We start from the raw sequence: 26001 nt of genomic DNA, 5'->3' as shown, positions 1-26001 counted from the left end.
GTGTTGGGGTACAAAGTTATTCATGATTGACTTTGTAAATGTTTGACTTTTGTAGACCCACTTGCATGTGGTGCTTTAGCCTTTTGACTCATGAGATAGAGAGTGAGAGAGAGACATGTAAGCACCTCTATATAAGGTGGGTTTAGTCCACTTGTAGAGGTGTGCTTGAGAGGTGTAAAAGTTGAGTGTGTGAGTGTGTGTTATTTATGTAGATGTAGATCTATGTCCTTTTTTGTAACACCATACATATTCAATACATCTCTTGAACACCCAAATCACCATGTTCATTGTGCAATCTTTAATTCCGCATGCCAAACCATGTTCTTTAGTCACTACAATTGGTATCAAAGCGGGTCTTCGAAGATCAACGTGATTTTTTGAAGAACAATTCTCGGTTTGGCTAAATTTGTCACAATTGGAGCATTTTTGGTGAGTCTCTCTCTATGATCTCTCTTAATCTTGTTGATTCGTGCGTTACGTTCTTGATTTGTGATCAATTGACTCGTTGGATCAATTTTTTTTTTGTAAAACCCATTTGTTGTGATCCAATAATTTTTTCGTTGATCAAGTCCCGATCCAATCATATTTTTTTTTCTTCGATTCGATTGCAAATGTTATGTTCATAGATTCATGAATTTGAGCGCAATTCTCATTGTTTATTGTTCATCTAATCAAAATTCGTAGCCCAATTCTTCTTTAATTCACTTTTTATTAATTTTGAGCCCAAAACCAATAACCTTTATTGTTCATGAAACTTTTTGGGTCTAATTGTTCTTTTGATAAGATCTGATATCATCGATTGAGATAGGAAGCCATCAATTGTTCCAAAGATCGACTTGTACGTTGATGTATCCAGTTGTGCCATCAACGACTTTTGTCTCAGATTATAATCAAAAGTTTTCTTGAATTAAGTTCATACGAATACATCTTGTTCTCTTAATTCTGAACAATCGATACCTTTTGATTGTTAAACTGGTTTTGTGAATCGGTTCTTCTATGGCAAGCCGATGATGATCAAGTGAATCAGTTTTGTTGAAATTGTTGATCAAGAACACTTGAAGGTTATGAAGAACAGTGAAGTAATCCCATTTTGATATGAAATTTGGCATTAGAGGCATCGATTTTGTGTTTATTTGCATTTGATTTCGAAAAGTCAAAGTGAAGAAAAAGTCAAACTTTTAAAAAGTCGAGATTCAAGCAATGAATCGTTGACTTGTATGCTAAAATTGATAGATACAAGTTGTGTTGAGGCTGGGTATGTCGAAATCAAGTTCAATTTGCGATTTAATTTTGAAGTTGGATGGATCTTGTTCTTGATGACGAAAGCTACGATGGATGGGTTCGTATGATTCAGTAACATAATTGATTTTAAGAAGGAATCGATCTTGTGTGATTAATAATTTTGGTTCGATGACTAGAGTCCTAAACATGATTTCGATTGTTACACACTGCGAACGAATTCTTGATAACATGATCGAAGGATAATGGATTGAATCGATTTGGGTTAAAATCTGAAATGTGTTTATTGGAATCGAACTATGATGAAATCGATCGAGACGTGTAATTTGGGAAGAACTATGTTGATTTACGAAGATTTGGAATCGAGGTGCTTGGGTTAACAATCGAATGGTTCGCTATTGGTGATTTAGTCGATTGGGTTGATGTACGAAGAGTTCCTGTATGGTCGTTGATTTTACAGTCGAATGTTTGGAATCGTGATTTGGACTGAGTTATGGAATCGATTTTGGGGCTAAAGCACGAATGTTCAGATTTCTTGATGATTAGTTTCTGTTGAACGAACGAAAGTTTTTTTTTATTTGGATCTTGATTCAGTGGTTGAATGATTCAGAGAAGATTCAGAGACTTCGTGTGCCTTCGTTTTCGTTAAAATGGAAGTGGAAAAATTTTCGTTGGTTTGGTGCTCTGATTGAATCTAACGAAGGGGAGAGAGAAAAATTTTCGTTAAAATCGTGCTCAAAAGTTTCGTTCATATGGGCAGATGGTTTTATCGTACGAAGGGATGAAGTTTCGTACGAATTGAAGAAGAAGGCAAATGTTACGAAAATGGCCCGTAAACTTTCGATAGTTTAACACTTTTTCCAAATTTTCGACAATTGGATAAAAGTTGCGTTACTTTTGAAGGGAAATAAAGAATTTTCGACAACAACCCCTGGTGTTTCGACAGTTTGCACTATGGTCAAAATTTCGACAATTTTTGAACAAAGGGCAGAATTATCGAAATTAGTCCCTGAGGTTTCGAAAATTTGGCTGTTCATACCAAATTCGAAAATGGACTGATTTTGCTGAAAAATTGAAGAAAATGCATTTCAGGCCCCTGCAGTTTATGCGAATTGACGCTTTCTACCCAGCTTCAGAAAAGGGGGAGAGTTTCGCATTTTTGGCTGTTTTGGGCGCACCGGGTCACTGCAAAATTTTGAAATTGACAATTTCTACCCATTTTTGAGAAATTTTGTCAAAGGCGGTCCGTGAACGAAGCTAAAAATTGAAGATTTTTTGGATTTTCCGGATTGAAGCACAAAGTTTATGCCACATGTTAAGGGGGAGTTTTGACACAAAAAATTCCGTATAAAGCACGTTCTCTTTCCTTGAAGGTTTTATAATCAAATTTTGATTATAAAAAGAGGAAATTTTATATGGAAATTCGAACTTGAATTTTTCATATTACGCGGATTTGAAGACCGAAGTGACCTTGAATTTTTGAAGTACACGAAATGATGCAATTGGAAGTGATTTCGTTTCGAAATGGTTTTGGTTTTATTGATGATTTTCGGGGTGTGTTTTTATGCTCAACTTTTGGGTGATTATTTGGAGTTTGAGAAGCTCTTGATCATTCGTTGATGCTTGGTTTGTATGGTCTCACATCCTAGAGCCCGAATTGAAGATTTGAAGATTTGAAGTTCATTTCGACATGTGTCACCCTTGAGGCTCGGATCGCGTAGTTGCTCGATTTTGGATGATTTGAAGCGGGTCATTCATTCGTAACTTTGAGGGGGAGAATGTTGGGGTACAAAGTTATTCATGATTGATTTTGTAAATCTTTGACTTTTGTAGACCCACTTGCATGTGGTGCTTTAGCGTTTTGACTCATGATATAGAGAGTGAGAGAGAGAGACATGTAAACACCTCTATATAAGGTGGGTTTAGTCCACTTGTAGAGCTGTGCTTGAGAGGTGTAAAAGTTGAGTGTGTGAGTGTGTGTTATTTATGTAGATGTAGATTTATGTCCTTTTTTGTAACAACATACATATTCAATACATCTCTTGAACACCCAAATCACCATGTTCATTGTGCAATCTTTAATTCCGCATGCCAAACCATGTTCTTTAGTCGCTACACTAAGGGTCCTTATATAGTGGCACAAGGAAATCCTAGATAACCCTGATTTCAATATTAAATTAATATTTCCAATCTGGTATTTATTTTATTCCTTATTTATACACATGAGATAGTCTAGAAACCCTAATATATCCTCCCAAAACCGTCCAACCCTAATGGCGGAAGGTTCTGGAGCCTTTTTCTCAACTATTGAATAATTACACTTTAGACCCTACACTTTTAACTAATTCTATTAATCCCAAAATAAATTCTAATTAATTTCTGATTAATTATTAATTAAATAATATTTGTTCTAATTAATATATTATTTTCATAATACATTAATAAATTTTTCATATTAATTTATTAATCACATGATAAATTAATCTCTCTCTCTAAAAGTCATCCTGTCCAAAATGGCAAGTTTGAGGGAAACCCAAAAGGACTGTGCTACCATCAGGTCAAGTCTATAGCAATTATAGTTATAGGCCTAGACACCTAATCTAACAGTCTCCCACTTGGATAAGTATGTAACTATAACTACCAGTACAACTTCTGAATTGATCAACAAATTGTGGTTTCTAAAGACGCAGCCGCACTCTAACCCAGTCAGGTATGCATCCTAAGATAAGTGATCATATAATCCTCCTCTCTACAAGATATCATTCAGACGTGAGACATGTAATAGAATCAATCTCATTTTCCAAGACTTTGTTTCCCGATTTCTGATTTGTGATGATATAGGACTTCTAATCTAACACATAACACTATATGTCACCATCAAATCATCGAGGGGCCCAAAGATATCACTTTTCCCTTTTGGGAAAATGGAACGAATAAACTTTGACTCATATACTTTCATCCTTTACTCATCGAATCACACATGACAATACATTTTATAACATCAACTTACTGATGTGTTTACGCATTACCAATACACAACCAACTAGTAAATTGCAACTCATGTATCTCTGTTTCAAGATTATAAGATATTATCGTCTCAGAATTACTCGTGATAGAATGCATGAAGTAATTCTCTGAGCGTAAGTTTATCCAATACTTAAATCTTCATTTCTAAGTACTCATGAATATTGCCACAATTTTATAGCTATGTCTAACTCCCTTAGACAATCTACAATCTAATTCATGGCAGTCTTAATTCACTACTTACTTCCAAAAGTACGACCGACTGTGGACTTTGAATAATCATATTATTCAGGAAGTAAAACATGCAAAACGAAATACAATAATAAACAATTGACAAAAGGCAATAAACAAACTCATAAATAATTCTACATTATTTAATCACCAAAAATCAATTACGTTTATTTTGTTACAAGTTTTAAAATAACTATCTAACTATTAAAAACTAATATCATCTCTCAGACAATATTCATGGCATGCTGATTGTGCCTGATCATACTCAGAGCCTTTGTTAAAGAATTTGCAGGACTCTCTTCTGATGATACCCTCTTCACAATGAGATGATCTTCTGCTATGTGAGTTCAAGATATAATGTGCAAGGACAAGGTTTGAAAACTCAAACCTTGAGTTAATCAAAATATTGATGTCTGTTCATAATTGAAGTTCCAGTCAAGTCTGATAGGACCAGTCGAGACTAAAGATAATATTCAACAAAGTACATAAGTGTTTAATGAAAGAACTTTGAGTATGATAATTGTAAAGAAAATAAATGAACGAGAAGAATGTTTGAATATTCTTGACTTGAGAGAAAAGTGAAAGAGAGTTAATGTTAAAATATGCTATCTTTGGAAGAACAATCTGTGATATTCTTGTCATTAAAACAATTCTTAAATAGTCAAGGAGGAACAGCATACAAACTATAAAACATAAAAAGAACTGGATAATCACACTACTTATGACATTCTGATTATCCAAATAAACTAAAAAGACTTAGTCCTATGAAATGTTACATCAGAGAAAAAGACAAGAATAATAAATGTTGAACAGATAGACAATCTCGGATTCAGGCACCAACTTGAAAAGTTTTCACTTCGGACTCCATCCTAATCTCGCACCATAAACTCATCTCGAACCACTTCACATCTCGGACACCAAACTGACTTCGGATCTTCAAAAGTTGTGATTGCTAGAGGTTCACTTTCAGGTTCCAACAATCTTCCCCTAAGTGAAATTAGCAATCTAATCAGTTCAGTTCACTCCTTCCTTGATAATACATATGCCATGTACAACCAATCTCTGACTTTAAGATACCACTTGAGTTGGCTTATAAACTTGTTCTTCACATGTTCAGGGGTATCTGACTTTGCAGCATGATTGATGAACTTCCGGAGAGCTTTGGAGGGAATCAAATGTTTGTCTAAGACGCGGAAAAAGTCTTTCTGGTTTGTCTTCTTTTGCATATAGACGAATCCTAGCACCGGTTCATCGATTGGCCTTTTTGCCCATATTTCTGCTTCTGGAAGCTTGAAGTGGATCTTTGCCAAGAACTTTTCAGTTCCGAACAATTGAGCCAATTCAAAATCACATCGACAGAACTCAACTACTAATGGGTTTTGAGCATCCTAACAACCTTAAGGTGCACATAAAAGCCAAAATGCTTTGGATCTATGTTTTCTCAAATTATACATGCAATTTGATTTTCCAAAGCATCACCCTAACTAGCATACAAAACATGGTTAATTGTATAACAAAACTAGTTAAATGACATACCTTTTCTTGTAGCTTGTTTCCTTGGACCTTTAAGAGCGTAGCACCCCAAATATGATGCCTCAAATGCTTCACACACCACCACCAACAATGAAGGACTTGAGAGAGGATTACTTGCACTCAAAATCGACTATGCTCTTCCAAACATCACTCTAGTCCGATTTCATGAGACAAGGGGTTTCTTATATAGTGTGGCAAGGATTAGGGTTACATCCATGTAAACCCTAATGTGCATGACCTTTCATCTTACTTAGGATCCATGGTTTAAACCTCCATGGACTACCATGTTGGTTTTAGCCCAACCTAAATAACTATAGGCCCACACTATAAGACTCATTGAGTTACCAAATCATCCCCTTACATTTAATTACTCTCTTTTGATCATAAAATTAAATCCAAATTAATTCTTGATGAATACTAATTAAATAATATGATTTCATATTAATATATTATAACTTATAATATATTAATAAATCATAAATAACCTCTTCTCAAAAGTCCAACCTTACAAATGTTCTGGTGACATGAAACCCAAATGGACCATGCTACTCTCGGGTCAAGTACATACAAATTATAGTTATGGACTTAGACACCTTATCCAACAGTCTCCCACTTAGATAAGTCTAATAACTATAGCTACAAGTATGACCTAAAACACCGACTAGCAATCGTAGCTCTTAAAAGCCTCTTTCGAACTGTGACGCGCCATTTTAGATAATGGATCATATAATCCTCTGTTCTCAAGATATTAGCCGGACAAATACATGGAACAATGTCATACTTATTTTCCAGCAGTTTTTTTGCCGATTTCCGATTTGTTTGACATAGAACTTAATCAAACACATCAATTGAGTTCTGACCAAGCCCGACACATAAGTCAAAACAAAATCATCGAGGGGCCCAAGATATCGCTTTTAATCCTCCAAGGACTAAAAGGAACATATAAGCTTCGACTCATATGCTTGTACTAACTACTCGTTAAATTGTACACAACAACACGTTTTATAACATCAAGTTACTGATGCGGTTTCGTACTATCAATGTACAACCAACTCATAGTCAACAACTCATATCTCTTGGTTTGCAGACTTATATGATATTATCATTTCACGATCACTCGAGATAAATTCCATGAAGTGATACAAGTGATCGTGGGTTTAATTAAATACTCAGACCTTATCAGCACTCATGAATGTTGTAAAAATCCTTTGCTCTGTCTAATACACTTCAAACAATCTACAAGCCAAATTCATGACAGTCTTGCCTCAACACCTACTTCCAGCGTATGATCGACTGTGGATAGTTTGAATAATACAATTATTCTGGAAGTCAAAACATGCAAAGTGAAACAATAGTAAATCATTGACACAAGATAGTAACATTACTTATAAATAAAAACCACCTTTTATTTAATCATCAAATGTCAGTTACATTTCAACTATTACAAGTTTCAAAACTATCTAATCATTAAAACTAATATCGTCCTTCAGCCCGATGCACCACGCATGTTGTAAGTGCTTAACCCTACTCAGTCCCTTCGTGAGGGGATCTCCTGGGTTCTCCTCAGACGATACCCTCTTTGCAACGAGGATTCCTTCTTCTATCCGATGTCTTATGAAATGATATTTTATGTCGATGTGCCTGGATCTGCCATGATCCCTTGGTTCCTTGGCTAAGGCAACTGCACTCTCGCTGTCACAGAAAATCTCCATAGGCTCCTTTATAGCTGGTACAACTCCAAGGTCTCCGATTAAGTTCTTCAACCATATCGCCTCCTTAAAGTAATTAAGATTGTGAATTTAATAAAACATTTAGTTACTTTATAATTATCATTATACTTTTAATGAGAATTAATGTCCTATCCTACCCATTCGGCTAACGACCCTCCACTAGTCAACGAAGCAGTGGGTGAGAGTGGACACCCATTAAACCACTATTTCATAGGCAGTAACCTTATACCCCCTTATAGATCTACTTCGTGAATGAGGCCTACTAATGGTAAGATTGACTTGTCTTATATATATATATATATATAATAATTAAACTTATAATATTATAATAGTATAAGGGTTGAATTTTAAACTTTTAAAATTATAGGGTTTGGAATTAAAGTATTCATAAGTGTGACTTTCCAAATTCCAAAACTTGAGGACAAGTTTTGACACTATTCAAAACTTTTCATTTTCTTAACTTATGAGTTTAATGACTTTTAAAGAAAAGACTTTTGGTTTTCCATAACCTGAGGACAAGTTATGTAGTCTATTAAAACCATTTAGATCATTATTTAAATTAACACCATAATCAAAAATTCATACATGATCTAATTAAACTCATAAGCACAAGATAATTCATATCATCAATCTTCAAGAAATTAGCCTAATCATATAAACTAATACAAATCTTGAACTTATGACAATTATCTTTTAATTGGACAAGCAGGATCATTAACTTATGAAAAAACAGATTTCATGGTTTAAAAACCAGTTTGGGGGTAATGATCCTAATCCAATTTCTGGCCAAAACTCGAAATTCTGCACACTAGACCACCAACTGGGCGAGTACATGAACTGGACTCGTCGAGTTGGTCCATTTCTGAGTAGACTCGTCGAGTCACCCAGTGGACTCGGCGAGTTCACATGACAGAATGCAGAAATTCGATTTTTCCAACTTTGAAAACCAATCAAACATCAAGTATAATAGAAAACAATCCTACTCTCTGATACCACTGATGGGTTTTAAGCATCCTAACAACCTTAAGGTGCACATACAACCCTAAATTCTTTGGATGAGTGTTTTCTCTAATTATACATGCAATTTGATTTTCCAAAGCATTACCCTAACTAGCATACAAAACATGGGTACTTGTATAACAAAACTAGTTAGATGACATACCTTTTCTTGTAGCTTGTTTCCTTGGACCTTTAAGAGCCTAGCACCCCAAACGTGATGCCTCAAATGCTTCACACACCACCAGCAACAATCGAGGACTTGAGAGAGGATTACATGCAATCAAAATCGGCTATGCTCTTTGATATGTGCATATTTAGCTATATATTTAGTATAGATTTTTGTTATTTATTGGCTAATTTATTGCAATTTATGGACAAAAGGTACTTAATTATGCTTAAATTGTATTTTCACTCCAAAAGATATGATAGGAAGCAAAAGGAAGCAGGAGATGCGATCGTAAGCACGGAAATTGAAGATCTAAAGAAAAAGAGTCAAATAATGAAGGACTCGGCGAGTCTGGACGTCTACTCGACGAGTGCCCATGAATGTTCATGAAGCAAAACACAAATTCCTTGCCGTATACGGACTCTACAGAGCGGACTCGGCGAGTCGGTTATCTACTCGATGAGTAGACCCTGTTTTCTGAAAACTATAAATAGAAGTCACATTCCTGAATTGAGGTTCTTTGGAATTTTTGGGAGAATTACTTGACGACCAAGAAGGCATCTGGAGCTCTGGAAATCGTGAGAGAAACCCTAACCTTCAATTCCAAGGAGATTCAACGCAACATAAGTTTACTTTTCACTTTATTCTTGAATTACACTATGGTTGCATTGTTAAACTTCGTTTTTGGATTGCTATCTACTGTAATAATGAGCTAAATTTTATAGTTTCTGTTTAGGGTAGATGAGTTTATAACTATGGATTGATTTATGTTAGGATTAATTGTTTATTGGTGAATTTTGTTAAATTGAGCTTGTAAAAGAACCTTATGCATTAACCATAACTATTTTCAGTTAATTGACAAGTAATTAAGCTGCACGAACATCTCTTAATTGCTTACCTCATGTGATTTATGTGAAAACATTATTATGTGCATAGGAATAGTGAATGTGAAACTAGGGTTAAGTAGAGAATGGGTAAATTAATGTGTAAGCTTGTGTGATAAACCATCAACAAGGGGTTAGTTGAATTATTAATGTGATTAACCAATTACAAGTCTTATTTAATTCGAATAATTAAACTAGGGAATTCATTAGTTTAAACAATTGATCACTGCTTAAGTTAATTTGTTTCCTAAAGATGGGTAATAGCAAATGTGAATCTAATCACCTTAGTCGGTAACAATAACAATTAATCCATTGCACTTGTCATAAATCAACCATAGGAGTAAACGAATCGAACCTAAACAGAAACCTCTTTATTACTGAATTTGGTTAGTTTTTACTTGGTTTTAGCTGATTAGTTACTTAATTTACGTGTTAGTTAGTGTGTTAAAGTTTCTAGTCTTGTAAAACTAGAGAAAACCTTTTAATTTTATTACTTGATTAGTTAATTCTAGTTATTAGTTTAATTTCTGTTCCTCGAGTTCGATACCCTACTTGCTCAACTATACCACTAAAAGACAGGTTCACTGCCTTTGTGTGTTAAAACTACAATTTAAAAGTAGGATTAAAACCAGTGCATTTTGATACACATCAAGTTTTTGGCGCCGTTGTCGGGGAACGGTTCAAAAATTAATTCTAATTTCTAGTATTATCGATCCTTTGTGTGAGATCCATCTTGCACAAAGTTACTGCTTTAGTAGATTAGTTATTAGGATAAGTTTTAAGTTTTTCTGTTTTTTTTTAGAATTTCTGGTTAATTTATTTCTGTTTTAGCTTTGTACTCGCCGAGTGCAGTCGAAGCTACTCGACGAGTACATCGCTGAACACAAAATTTCGTTTTTAGTTTATTTTTGTTCTTTTTACGCGTATTTTCTGTTTTGATTGAAGTCGATTATGAACACAGGAGGAGGTACACCTTTGATTCCACCACTTGAAGACCCGGAAGCAACTTTGAGGAAAAACAAAGGCAAAACTGTAGGAGAAACTGCAACATCAAAGAATTCACCATTGAAGAATCTCAAATCTATTTTTAGTAAGAAAAAGGGCAAGAAAGTGGGAGAATCCAACATTTATTCAGAGGCGGACAAAGACCCGAAGAAGGACGATATCGTGTACGAATCAGAAAAGGAAGAAAGCGAATCTGAAGAAGGAAGCGACATAGAGGGCGAACTAGCTAACACCATGTCTAACATCGATGAAGTTCCCATGGGCAAATGGAAGAAAAGGATGCGTGACGACACCGACCCGGAACTTGTACAACCCGCGATTCCCGCAACTGCCACCTTTGAACTTAAGGGCCACATACTTGCTCAACTTAAGGAAATCCCATTCTACGGGAAGGATCATGAAGACGCATACAAGCATCTTGACGAGGTCAATGACATAGCCGACTACTTCAATGTCCCTAATGTGGCTCTCGACACTGTTTTGCTACGTATGCTACCAGTCATATTCAAGGGAGCCGCGAAAGATTGGCTGAAATCACTCCCTCCAGGATCCATCACTACTTGGACTAAAATGAAAGAAGAATTCATATACCAATTTTGCCCTCCATCAAAGATAGCCAAATTAAAGAAAGCCATTGCCAATTTTGAACAACAAGCTGGGGAGTCACTTTATGAAGCATGAGAAAGATACAAGGGTTTACTAAGAAATTGCCCACATCATGATTTAAAAAGCCAACAAGAAGTCTCCATTTTCTATGATGGAGTAAATGTCACAACCAGGCAACTCCTTGACTCGCAAGGACCACTCACAAAGAAACCACCCCCAGTGATAAAGGCTCTAATTGAAGAATTCTCTAAGCACTCTAGAGAATATCACAACCCAAGGAATGACTTAACTCGAGGGGTATTACGGATGACATGGCAGCAATGATGGCAAAATTGGAAAGCATGGACCGAAGGATGACTAAGATGGACCAATCCATCCATTCCATAAGAGTGGGATGTTAAAATTGTAGAGGGCCCCACATTACTAAAGATTGTGACCTTGATGAGAACGGGAACCGGAAAGTGCAAGTGTGATATTCAAGTGGTGATAGGTATGATGACAATTGGCGAAAACCCAAGAAAGAATGGCTACCATATGATGAGTACAAAAAGACAAGGGAGGAAAAATATAAGCAAAACGATAGAGGCTTTTATCAAAAGGAGGAGCCGGTGTATGAAAAGAAATCAGACTTGGAAGACATGCTTACAAGATTCATGGCCGCATCCGAGAAAAGACATAATGATACCGATGTTGCAATCAAAGATCAACAAAATATGTTGTGAGAACACCAAATTATGATGAAAGATCAACAAGCTCTGCTTAGGAATCATCAAGCATCTATTCTCAACATAGAAAAGCAGCTGGGCCAACTTGCACAACAAGTGAACGAGAGACGACCGGGTGGACTTCCTAGTAATACCGAAAGTAATCCAAAAGGTGCACATATAAATATCGTGACAACTAGGAGTGAGAAGATTATAACTCCTTTCGCCCCCATTCAGCAAGAAGATCCTAAACTGGTTCAAGAGGAAGAAGCAGAACATAAAGAATCACAAATTCCCGACCCGACTTGCCGAGTCGAAGTTACGGACTCGACGAGTCCCCCACTTGAACAGAAAAACAAGCCTCCAGTCAAGCCATATCAACCTCCACTGCCATTTCCAGCTTGAGCTAGACAAGAAAAGAATGATGTTGACTACCAGAAGTTTCTGGAACACATAAAAGCTCTTCAAATTAATATTCCATTCATAGAGGCGGTTGCACAAATGCCTAAATATGCCAAATTCCTTAAGGAGCTTCTAACTAATAGAAAAAAGATGGAAGAGGTGAAGAAAGTGGTCCTAAATGAGAACTGTTCAGCTGCCATGTTGAACAAACTACCTAAGAAGAAAGGTGATCCAGGAAGCTTAACCTTGCCTTGTCAATTCAGAAACATAGCTACCATTTATGCATTGGCTGAATCAGGGGCAAGTGTAAATCTCATGCCATACTCATTCTTCAAGAAATTAGATCTTTTGGAGCCAAGGCCAATTCGAATGGCGATTCACCTGGCAAATAAAACGGTCACATTCCCAAGAGGAATATGCGAAGATCTATTGGTTAAAGTTGATAAGTTCATGTTCCCCGCGGACTTCATAGTATTAGATATGGAAGCAGACCCTCAAGTCCCGATCATACTTGGAAGACCTTTCCTAAACACCGCGAGTGATATAGTTGACATGCGAGATTCTAAACTTACTCTTCGAGTGGGTGACGAATCAGTTACTTTTAGGGTTGATCAAGCCATGAAGCATGCAAGGAATAGTGATGACACGACATTCTCGATTTATATGTTGGAAGAGTTAATGGAGGAATGGAATGAAGATGAGCCAAACAAGTCCACCATCATTCTTGAAGAAGAATTTGATGCTGAAAGAGACCTGCTGGAAATAGAGAGATTGCTCGAGGAAGCTGAATATAATGATATGATCAGAAGTACAGAACACCCAACTCGTCGAGTAGCCTCGACCGACTCGACGAGTCCATTCGAAGAAACCCGATCAATCGCGAATTTCACCCAGGGCTTGACGAGTCCCCTTACTGGACTCGACGTGTTCAATATTCAGAACATAAATTCTGAACTCAAGGCTCTACCTAATCACTTGTAGTATGCATTTCTTAAAGATGGGGAACAAAAACCAGTAATTATAATTGCTAATCTAGCCAAACATGAAAAAGAAATCCTTGTGGAAGTGCTAAGGAAGAGGCAAGGTGCCATAGCATGGAAAATCACCGATATCAAAGGAATTAGTCCAGATTATTGTTCCCATAAAATTAATTTAGAAGAAGGAGCCAAACCTGTAGTTCAATGCCAAAGAAGACTAAACCCAAACATGCAAGAAGTTGTAAAAAAGGAGGTGGTTAAATTATTAGATGCGGGTATCATTTATTCGATCTCCGATAGCCCATGGGTAAGTCCGATGCAAGTGGTACCAAAGAAGGGAGGAATAACGGTGGATACTAATGAAGACAACGAGTTAATTCCGACAAGAACAGTAACCGGGCGGCGTGTTTGCATCGACTACAGAAAACTAAATGATGCTACATCTAAGGATCACTTCCCGTTGCCATTAATCGATCAAATGGTAGAAAGGCTTTCTGGTCGTCTATATTATTGTTTTCTCGATGGCTTTTCGAGGTATTTTCAAATTCCAATCGACCCACAAGATCAAGAGAAGACCACTTTTACGTGCCCAAGTGGAACATTCGCATATAGGCGCATGCCTTTTGGATTATGCAATGCACCAGCTACATTCCAAACGTGCATGATGGCCATCTTTCATGACATGATCGAGAAATTCATGGAGATCTCTATGGATGACTTCTCGGTTTTTGGGACATCCTTTGAGGATTGCTTATCTAATTTAGATCTAATGCTAGCTAGATGTGAGAAGACAAACCTTGTCCTTAATTGGGAAAAGTGCCACTTCATGGTAAAAGATGGAATTATGTTGGGCCATAAAGTTTCAAGGAAAGGGATAGAAGTGGATAGAGCAAAAGTTGACATAATAGCCAAACTATCCCCTCCAACAAATGTAAAAGGGGTGAGGAGTTTTCTTGTCCATGCGGGATTTTATCGTCGCTTCATTAAAGACTTCTCGAAGATCACAAGGCCTTTGACTCAATTACTCTTGAAGGATGCTCCATTCGATTTCTCTAAAGAATGTCATGAAGCATTTCAGTTATTAAAGGAAAGATTAACCACTACTCCTATCATGATAGCCCCAAATTGGAATCTTCCTTTCGAGCTAATGTGTGATGCTAGTGATAAACATTTTCAACCTATCTACTATGCAAGAAAAACTTTGAACCCAACTCAAGAGAACTACACTACTACCGAGAAGGAGTTGCTAGCGGTGGTATATGCTTTTGACAAGTTCCGACCATATTTAGTGTGACATCCCAGAATCTAGGTCTGAATCTATAAACGGTTAGTTCACTGAGGACCCTTTTGTATCTTGACCGATTGAATTTTAATGCGTATTATAGTAATAATGTAGTGTCATTTCAATTACAATAAGATATGAAATGGTATCTTATCTCGAACTATGGAAAATGTTGAACGAAACTCAAAGCACAAACTGTAACTCTAGTTAACGACTGAAAAACTGAAATTTTGTATTAAGCGTCTGTGAACAAAGAAAATATTCTAGACTCGTAGTACATGTTTCCCTGATGGCAAATATATAAAGAACGTCCAAAACGGAATTCGTATGCAAAAGATATGATTGTTTTAAGAAACCAAACCGGTATAACACTAACTTTATATAATTTCGTAAACCGTATTGATCCGTTGAGGCACTTGCACACCTCAGATAGAAATTTTGAGAGAGTTTTTGGACTCAAACTATGGTCTAATAAGTTATTTACTACTCGAAATAATTTTAGATTGAAATAGTCAGAAAAATCAGAAGTTTCAGACCAATTAGACGTGAAACTTTAAACGCAAATTCCTGGAGTTCCACAACTCAAAAAATTTATCCGTTCGGGTTTTTAGAATCCCTGAATTAAAATCTATCATTCGGCACAATCGGAAAAATAACCGGACATCGAAAAATGGACACACGAAACAAGAATCGTTTTTATGGCATAAATGAGATTTAATGAAAATTTGGCAGGGCTTGGATTGGCCTAAAGGAATCTCAGCCAATGTTTCCTTCTCTACCTCACGTGAATCTCTCTCTCTCTCTCATATGTCTCTTTCCATCTCTCTCCCTCCCATGACCCACATTGGACCTTTGTGAAAGTCAACACATTTGTTGGAGTATGTCCAGTCTAATCTTTCCAATTTGACCAAAGTATGCAAGCATGAAAGAGTGAAAGAATGCAAAAGTGTTCCTTCCTGAACCACCATTCACGAACACCATCACTCCACCCTTATTTCCCTCACCATTTTGTCAATCACAGAAAGCCAAACATCCCTGAGTTCAGTCCTCCTATCTCTCTTTCTCCCTTTCCATTCTTTCTCTCTTTCTTGACTAGAAACCACCCACCGGTGGCTTTGACCACCGTGAATCACCACCATTGCCACCTTGAACCCACCTCACTACCCCCACTGTTACTGTTGAGTTTCCCCAACACATTCCTCCTGATTTCCGTAAAATAGAATGCCAAACACCCCTCAGAGTCGTCCATTGTCGATAACCACTCGAAATCGCCACCCACCACCCATTTCCGGTGAAGAAATCACCCAACAGCTCCCTCCTATGTAGTTCTGCTGTTTCCATTCACCACCACCCCCTCCCTTACCTCCACTCTCCGTATCCGTCAAGCATAAGCCAGGACGAAGCAGCAAAAGGTCGCCGGATCAACCCCCTGCCGCTCAACGCCGCCAATCGCCGCTATCGTCGGACTTGCTGCTGCCGATGCTAACCACTCACGACCACCGACTACCCTCTGTAAGCCCTTCCGCCATCACCATTATTCGTGTTTTAGCCCTTACGAACAACCGAGGCCTAGAGACCCAGCAGATGGGTCTCGTTTCCCTCCATTCGTCTATAAATCACGTCTAGATGAGGAAGACGATCGATTAAAACTTCATTAGATTTTATTTAATTAAAACCCTTAGGTTTGTTAATTTTGCAGAATAAGTCCCCTTCTTGAAAATAGATCACCATTTAGGTCAAACTGCCAAGTAGGATGACATTAACAGTCCCTCACTTCGAAAAATATTAACAATATGAGTCCGAAATCGTAACTGAGGCTGAGAATGCACACTTTTAGTCCCTGCCATACAAATATATTACAAGAACAATCCCTTGTTGAGTAATTTTAACAAAATAAATCCCTAGAATTTATTTACTTTAATATAGACCACTTCATACCTAATAACTAATACCAAAACTGTCCATTTGGTTTGTTAGGTAATATAAATAAACCCGATGGTTCGTTTAAGAACAAGGAACGTCATGTGACAACTTTCACGACAACTTTCACCCTCGAGCTTAGTTCACGCTTCAAGGGTGAGTGTTACGACCCCTTTTTATGTTTTATTATTTGGGGAGGGGGGGGGAATACATGTGAAATATATATAAATATATTTTCCGGTTATGAAATGTGTTTATAAACATGCTAAATCTATATATCGGCTATGGAATACACATATAAAACATACATCTAGTTTTAATACTTATTATTGTCAAAATAATGTATCATAAACTGATTTCTTTACGATATACATGCGCTTAAAAATATTATTAGTGTTGTGCATAATTTTTTTTCTCACTTGCTTCGAGCATGTACAAACATATTTATTAATTATATATGTACAAATTATAACAATTATATCTTTGACATCATTCATGCATGTGAAGAAACATTTTATCTATTTAAGCGAGTGACATACATTTTTACGGATTTATCGAACTTACTCGGATTTTATAGTGAAACTTTACCGTATAACCTAGTTAATGGCCTCTATAGTGAGACAGTATTCATTACGTAAGTTTAACCACTTAGTATTCCCATTTAAACTATAACCGTTAATCCTCGGAGCGAGATATGAATGTATAGATCTATACGGGTTGACACCCCCACCTGCGGTTGCTAGCTACAACCTCGACTGATCAATCGAAGCGGGTGATAATTATCTTTAGTATAACTACGAGGTCTAATGAAGCGTTGTGCAGGGATTATAACGGGTCACATAGCTCGGTTATAGGACTCACTATAGGCATTAACTGGACTCTTTAACTAGAAACCACAGATTCAGTTTCTCTGCTTATCAAACATTATCAGTATGGATTACTTACGGTTTATCTATTTACCAAACATTTTAAGTATGGATTTACTTATGGTTTAACTCTTTATCAAGCATTTTAAGTATGAATTTACTTATGGTTTAACTCTTTATCAAGCATTTTAAGTATGAATTTACTTATGGTTTAACTCGTTATCAAGCATTTTAAGTATGAATTTACTTATGGTTTAACTCTCTATCAAGCATTTTAAGTGTGAATTTACTTATGGTTTAACTCTTAATCAAGCATTATCAGTATGGATTACTTATGGTTTATCTATTTACCAAACATTTTAAGTATGGATTTACTTATAGTTTAACTCTTTATCAAGCATTTTCAGTATGGATTACTTAAGGTTTATCTATTATTCAAACATTTTAAGTATGGATTTACTTAGGGTTTATCTCTTTAACAAACATTTCAATCACAAATTTACTTATGATTTCTTTCTTTATCAAGCATGGTTTTAACCACAAAAGAAATACTTTCTAGACTTATAAAGTATCATTACTGCAGTTAGCAGAAAACCTGTAACTCTCAGCAACCTTGTGTTGACCCTCAAAATTTCATGTATTCTTTGGGTATCACCAAACGAGCTTTCAGTCAAAAGATTAGACATGGATTTCAGGCGACCTAGTTTATCTAGTTTTTGTTAAATCGGCCTATCTGTTAAGGCAACTTTATGAATTTATTATTATGAACTTTGTATTCAAATCTTAAAATGTAATGTAACTGCTATGTTGTTATTGGTGTAACTTGTGATGTATATTCAATATGCTTGTGATCCATGAATTAAGTCGCACAGCCCGGCGTATTCCGCCGCCTCGGCCGGGGGTATGACATTTAGTCTTGTCCAAGACTATTGTCTTTACCGACCATTCCGCTTTAAAGTATCTATTTGCTAAACAAGATGCAAAACCGAGATTGATACGTTGGGTTTTACTGTTACAAGAGTTTGACATTGAAATACGCGATAAAAAGGGAATGGAAAATGTAGCTGGCGACCATTTGTCAAGATTAGAAAACTCGCATTTGGAGGAGTTAGAAGAAAACAAGATTGGAGATGATTTTCCCGATGAGTATCTTTTAGTAATAGCAGGAGAGGTGCCGTGGTTTGCGGATATAGCTAATTACTTAGCTACCGAATATATTCCAAAAGTTTAACCCGCCAACAAAAGAAGAAATTCTTTTCAGAAATCAAGTACTACTTTTGGGACGACCCATACCTTTTCCGAAGCTGCGCAGACGGAATGATAAGAAGATGTGTATTCGGGAAAGAAAGTCGGGAAATCTTGGAACACTTCCATAGCGGACCCGTTGGGGGACATCATGGAGCACAGTACACGGCTAAAAAGATTTTTGATATTGGGTTTTATTGGCCCACAATTTTTAAAGAGGCTGCTCAATATGTCAAGCAATGTGATTCATGCCAGAGAGCGGGGAACATATCCTCCCGAAATGAGATGCTCCAACATAATATTCAAGTTTTGTGAAATATTTGATGTTTGGGGGGATTGACTTTATGGGACCTTTCCTAATGTCAAAAGGGAATAAATATATCTTGGTGGCGGTCGACTACGTATCTAAGTGGGCGGAGGCACAAGCATTACCTACTAATGATGCTCGGGTGGTGGTGCGATTTCTAAAAAGCTATTCTCAAGATTTGGAGTTCCTAAAGCTCTTATTAGTGACCGGGGCACTCACTCTGCAAATGATCAATTAGCCAAAGTGTTGAAAAGGTATGGGGTACTTCATAGGTTTTCCAGATCTTATCGTCCACAAACAAGTGGGCAAACTGAAGTGACAACTAGGGCATTAAAGAGGATTTTGGAGAGATCGGTTGGAGGAAATCGAAAGGAATGGTCGGATAAAGTTGATGTTGCACTTTGGTCCTTTCGAACAGCTTTCAAAACACCTATTGGTACTACACCATATAGGCTAGTTTATGGAAAGAATTGTTATTTGTCGGTTGAAATAGAGCATAAAGCTTATTGGGCTTTAAAGATGTGTAATTTTGAGTTGGCTGAACTTCGTACCAACCGGTTAATGCAAATGAAATCCCTTGAAGAGCTTAGAAATGAGGCCTACACTAATTCCTTGATATACAAAGAGAAGACCAAAAACTGGCATGAGAAAAGACTAAAGGGTAATAAGGACTTCCATGAAGGACAAAAGGTGTTACTCTTTAATTCGAGGTTAAAGCTTTTTCCGGGCAAGCTGAAGACACGGTGGGATGGTCCTTTTGTGGTAAAACAAGTTTTTCCACATGGAGCTATTGAGCTTATATCAAGAGATGGAACTGCTTTCAAGGTAAATGGGCATAGGGTGAAGACATATGAAGAAGGAATCCCAAAAGAAGAAGAACTTGAAGAAGGGCTGCATTTGGAAGAAATTACAGAAACGTAAAGTGGGAAGGAGTCCATCTAACGACTCCTTAAAATGAAGCGCTTCCGGGAGGCAACCCGAGTTTAGAGTTTGCTTTCTTTTTACCTTTCTTTTTCTTTGTACTTTCATTTTTCTTTAGATCTGGTATTATCAATCTTCTTCTGTGATTAGAATGATTGCTTGAGGGCAAGCAATGTTCAAGTGTGGGGTTGGTGGCATAGAATTTAAAAACTATTTTTTTTTATCAAACAGAATGGACAACTCGTCGAGTCTATGTATCTACTCGGCGAGTCCATTTGGAAATTCCTGAGGAAACGCGGATTCGCGTATCTTCTCGGTGAGTAGGAACTTCTACTCGGCGAGTACACGTATTTACCCGAAATTTTTTTTTAATTTACATTCTGTAAATAAGGGTTTTTAACCCTAATTGGTAAAACACAATCCCTTACGCAGCCACCAGCCGCTCGACGAGCATTTCCTCTCTCAAGCCTTCATCTTCAATTTCTTGCTATTCCTTGCATCTTCAACAAAAAAGGTAACCTTTTTTCTACTTAATCTTGTCAAAGTTCATGTCTTGGGTATATTAGTGGCTGTAATTTTTTGAAATTCGAATTTTGGGGTTTACTTCAATTCTAGGGTTTTGATTTTTCGGACAAATTAGGTAGTTTTAGACATAATTTCTTGTAAATCTATGCTTAATAGACATACCGAGACAAACCCCTGGACTAGTTTGTGTGTTTGGACGGTTGATTTCACCCGAATAACAATGGACTCGCGCAGTTCATACTACTCGCCGAGTAGTACTTCTACTCGGCGAGTCCAGGTTGCAGATGGCCAACTTTTTAACGTTTTTAATTTCTCTGTGTTTTGTTTGTGGTATTTTTCATCTTGTTTTGCAGAAAGCATGTCTAGGCGTTGACAAAGTTCGAGAGGAGGCAGTTATGGGGACATCCCATGGTTGAATTTTTCACAAATAACTTCCAAATCTTCACTCACCCGTGTGAAAAAGAGGATGGAAACACTAAAACGAAAGGATATATATGTAACCAACCAGCTAGACTGGCATTGGATTGGTCAAACCAGATTGGAGGAGGGATTGACTCCTTATTTGGTCAGGTCTTTTGTACATGATGGGGTAACCATAATTTGTGACGGCTGGAGTCGATTGTTCAAGATTCAGGAACATGTTTACCAGGAACTATACTGGGAATTCTTTGCTACCATCTCCTTCCGAGGTGGAAATGAGTATTATAAGCCGGGCACTATCACTTTTTGTCTTGGAGGGGAGCCGTGCCAATGCAACATAGCGGAGCTCGCCTGGAGGTTGGGGACTTATGATCAAAATGTGATCATGTCTGAAAATTTTGAAGCATTCCTCGAGTACTGCCACAAGGAATTGCCTGAAGAGGTGGTTGCATCTAGTTGGTGGAACACAATTGCTAACCGGGTCTACATTCCTTCTTCTGCTCAAGAGGGAAGCATCCATTCCCCTATCCATCGCTTGATCCACCGTCTTATTGCTAGCACCATTAACTTACAAAAGGACGATGATAAGGTCCCCACTCTCGACATTTTCTACATGCGGAGCATCATTACTCCTAATGTTTTTTGCAATTTGCCGTATTGTATGGCAAAATACTTGGCGGAGGGAGCGGTCAAGGAACGGATTACGTCCAAAATCAATGGTGGCATGTTTGTTACTAGGCTGGCTAAGACATATGGGATCTTGGACCGAGGGGAGGCAAGAATGTTGACAATTATTCCTTTTCTTCCTTTTAGCACCACATTATTCAGAAGGGCAAGGATCATTGATGATTATGGTGGGGGACACATTGGGATCCAGAATGCGGATGAAGTGTTGATGCCCGAGGAGCCGAGAAGAAGGGTGAGGCAAAGAAGAGAGCATGTCCGAGAAGACCCACCGGTCATTCCGGTGGAAGAGGAGCTACCAATGCTTGGTATAATATGGAGATGAGACGTTATCAAGATAATCTTGGGCGAAGCATGAACTACCACAATGAGTCATTTTTTTTGTTTGTTTGAACAAATGAACATTGCACCAAGGCCCGGACCCAGCTACCCTTATGTTTCAAGTTAGGAAGAGCGGGAAAATCTAAGAAGGAATCAAGCCGGTAGTAGCGAAGCGGGAGGAAATGAGGAAGAAGATGAGGATTGAGATCTATCCTTTTTATTTGTGGGGTTGTGTTAAAACAATTTTTATTTGTTTGGTTGTTTTTGGTTGGTTTGTTTGAACTTTTAAGTAGGATTTTGATTGTTTTTCCTTTTTATTACTTGTGTTTGCTTTGGTTCTTTTCAGAATTTGAAAAAGGGTATGCATGCAAAGGGTCTAGAGAGTGAAAGAGTAGTGGGAAGGATCGAGTCTAGGCAAGCGAGGAAATAGAGTTTTGAGTTCGAGTATCGAGTCTGGTTATAAAGATGGCTAAAGAGTGTCTAAATATTGAATAAAAATGTGCATAGGTGTCATTTTGATGTTACTTCAGTACACCAAAAATGGACTGGAGCAGAAGGCAAAAATTTTCCAATCAGCGTTGTACTCGCCGAGTGCATATCATGGACTCGATGAGTCCCTTTGCAAATCTGCGAATTTTCTAGAAACACTTCTACTCGCCGAGTAGTCATATTTACTCGACGAGTCACTCAAAATTCCATTCCCAAGGCTTATATTTTAACCACATTTGATATGGGCCTTACTCATATTCTTTGAAGATTAATTCCTGAAGATTTTCGAGATTATTTTTCTGCATATTTGGAGCCGTACCACGTGAGATTTGGCACCCAAGGCATGGATGAGCTGTTCCCATGCCTAAAGTCAATTGAAGATGGAGCTTTGCATGAAGAAATATCAACCTCGCGATTACTATGCCAGGGGAGTTTGTTCCAATTCCCTCTTTACTTTGTTGTTTTCTTTATCATGCATAATATGCAATGGGGACATTGCATAAATTAAGTGTGGGGTAGGGGGTTGATTATATTAGTTACATTAGAATCCTAATTTAGGTATAATTTTGGAAGTTTTTGCATTAAAAAATTACTAGGATTAATTTAGATTAATTTGGTAAAAACAATTAGGATTCCATGCTAGTGTTATGTTTGATGATTGCATGAAGACCCAAATGTTTAGTTGAGCCAATATACGTTCTAGTGCATTTGCGGCCTCCTTTATTCTAGTGAAATCATGGGACAAAAACACAACCTCGCTTAGTTTGAGGGATGCAATATGTTTAGCATCGTGTACCAGAAATGCATCCAGGAAATTTTTTATCTTTAATCAATAAAGGTTGAAGTTGAGCGCCCCTGCTTAAGCATGTAGGTTTTGGAAAAAAAAGAAAAAAAAAGTGAGTTACATGTAAAAAAAAGAGAGAGAATTACAAGAAAAGTTGTAAGAATTTTGGAGTAATCAAAGTGAAGATCAAAAGATCAAAGTTCTGAAGAAATTCAAAAAGTTGAAGATACCAAAAATCATAAAGGTGGTGAATTCAAAGAAATCAAGACAAATTATCAAAGAAGTGAAGAATTCCAAATAAGCTCTATGGTGGTATCAAAAAGTTGTAATTGTCTAGATTATGTATGCTTGGGTTGCTCAACCAAAAATACCTTCAGACTAGGAGGTTTTCTGCGGATGGATTTGGAGGGATGCATAAAATGAGCATTGTTCAAAAGAAGTGGGCGAGTGTTTATGAGGATTGTAAGTATTTAAAATTGAGGGGTGTCCTTAGGAAAAACTTTAGACACAAATGCATGCGTTGTGGTCTTGGCATAATGGTTGGGTTCGATTGGGATTGTCTTATGTGGTATTAGTATGTTAAAATTCAGTTTTGCTTAGGGGCAAGCAAAAGTCAAGTGTCGGGTATTTTGATATGTGCATATTTAGCTATATATTTAGTATAGATTTTTGTTATTTATTGGCTAATTTATTGCAATTTATGGACAAAAGGTACTTAATTATGCTTAAATTGTATTTTGAGTCCAAAAGATATGCTCGGAAGCAAAAGGAAGCAGGAGATGCGATCGTAAGCTCGGAAATTGAAGATCTAAAGAAAAAGAGTCAAATCATGAAGGACTCGGCGAGTCTGGACGTCTACTCGACGAGTGCCCACGAATGTTCGCGAAGTAAAACACAAAGTCCTTGCCGTATACGGACTCTACAGAGGGGACTCGGTGAGTCGGTTATCTACTCGACGAGTAGACCCTGTTTTCTGAAGACTATAAATAGAAGTCACATTCCCGAATTGAGGTTCTCTGGAATTTTTAGGAGAATTACTTGACGACCAAGAAGGCATCTGGAGCTCTGGAAATCGTGAGAGAAACCCTAATCTTCAATTCCAAGGAGATTCAACGCAACATAAGTTTACTTTTCACTTTATTCTTGAATTACACTATGGTTGCATTGTTAAACGTCATTTTTGGATTGCTATCTACTGTAATTATGAGCTAAATTTTATAGTTTCTGTTTAGGGTAGATGAGTTTATAACTATGGATTGATTTATGTTAGGATTAATTGTTTATTGGTGAATTTTGTTAAATTTAGCTTGTTAAATTACCTTATGCATTAACCATAACTATTTTCAGTTAATTGACAAGTAATTAAGCTGCATGAACATCTCTTAATTGCTTACTTCATGTGATTTATGTGAAAATATTATTATGTGCCTAGGAATAGTGAATGTGAAACTAGGGTTAAGTAGAGAATGGGTAAATTAATGTGTAAGCTTGTGTGATAAACCATCAACAAGAGGTTAGTTGAATTATTAATGTGATTAACCAATTACAAGTCTTATTTAATCCGAATAATTAAACTAGGAAATTCATTAGTTTAAACACTTGATCACTACTTAAGTTAATTTGTTTCCTAAGGATTGGTAATAGCGAATGTGAATCTAATCACCTTAGTCGGTAACCAATAACAATTAATCCATTGCACTTGTCATAAATCAACCATAAGAGTAAACGAATCGAACCTAAACAGAAACCTCTTTATTACTGAATTTGGTTAGTTTTTACTTGGTTTTAGCTGATTAGTTACTTAATTTACGTGTTAGTTAGTGTGTTAAAGTTTCTAGTCTTGTAAAACTAGAGAAATACTTTTAATTTTATTACTTGATTAGTTAATTCTAGTTATTAGTTTAATTTCTGTTCCTCGAGTTCGATACCCTACTTGCTCAACTATACCACTAAAAGACAGGTTCACTGCCTTTGTGTGTTAAAATTACAATTTAAAAGTAGGACTAAAACCAGTGCATTTTTATACACATCACTCTTCCAAAGATCACTCTAGTCTGATTTCATGAGACAAGGGGTTTGTTATATAGTGTGGCAAGGATTAGGGTTACATCCATGTAAACGCTAAGGTGCATGACCTTTCATCTTACTTAGGATCCATTGGTTAAACCTCCATGGACTATCCATGGACTACCATGTTGGTTTAGCCCAACCTAAATAACCATAGGCCCACACTATAAGAATCATTGATTTACCAAATCAACCCCTTACATTTAATTAGTCTCTTTTGATCACAAAATGAATTCCAAATTAATTCTTGATCAATACTAATTAAATAATATGATTTCATATTAATATATTAGAACTTATAATATATTAATAAATCATAAATAACCTCTTCTCAAAAGTCCAACCTTACAAATGTTCTGGTGACATTCAACCCAAATGGACCATGCTACTCTCGGGTCAAGTACATAACAATTATAGTTGTGGACTTATACACCTTATCCAAAAGCTACATAATCATTGAGAAAACTTAAAGCAGTGTGGTAGGCTCCGATGCTAATTTCGTCATTATGATGTCTTTGGACGTGTGCAACGATTTTCAGGATGTCATTTTGATTGATGTTTAGGAAGTCGGCGTCTGTGATGGTGAGTTCAGTTGATTTGTTTCGGGAAATGTAATATCGGTAGAACATACAATTGAAGCTGAATTTGCTCAGAACTTTCCTTCTGAACC

General features: G+C 36.9%; 1 non-coding gene across 1 annotated transcript; it reads right to left on the bottom strand.

Annotated features, from left to right (window-relative positions):
* Nucleotides 1-11429: 11429 nt before the first annotated feature.
* LOC145135242 (small nucleolar RNA R71) lies at nt 11430-11536 on the bottom strand. The gene has a single exon (XR_013719704.1). It is a non-coding gene; the product is annotated as a small nucleolar RNA R71 (small nucleolar RNA).
* Nucleotides 11537-26001: the final 14465 nt, after the last annotated feature.

This window comes from Lactuca virosa, chromosome 8 (assembly GCF_052849685.1).
Source record: "Lactuca virosa cultivar CGN04683 chromosome 8, Lactuca_virosa_CGN04683_v6, whole genome shotgun sequence".
NCBI lineage: Eukaryota > Viridiplantae > Streptophyta > Magnoliopsida > Asterales > Asteraceae > Lactuca > Lactuca virosa.
This window is presented reverse-complemented; position numbering and strand designations above follow the sequence as displayed.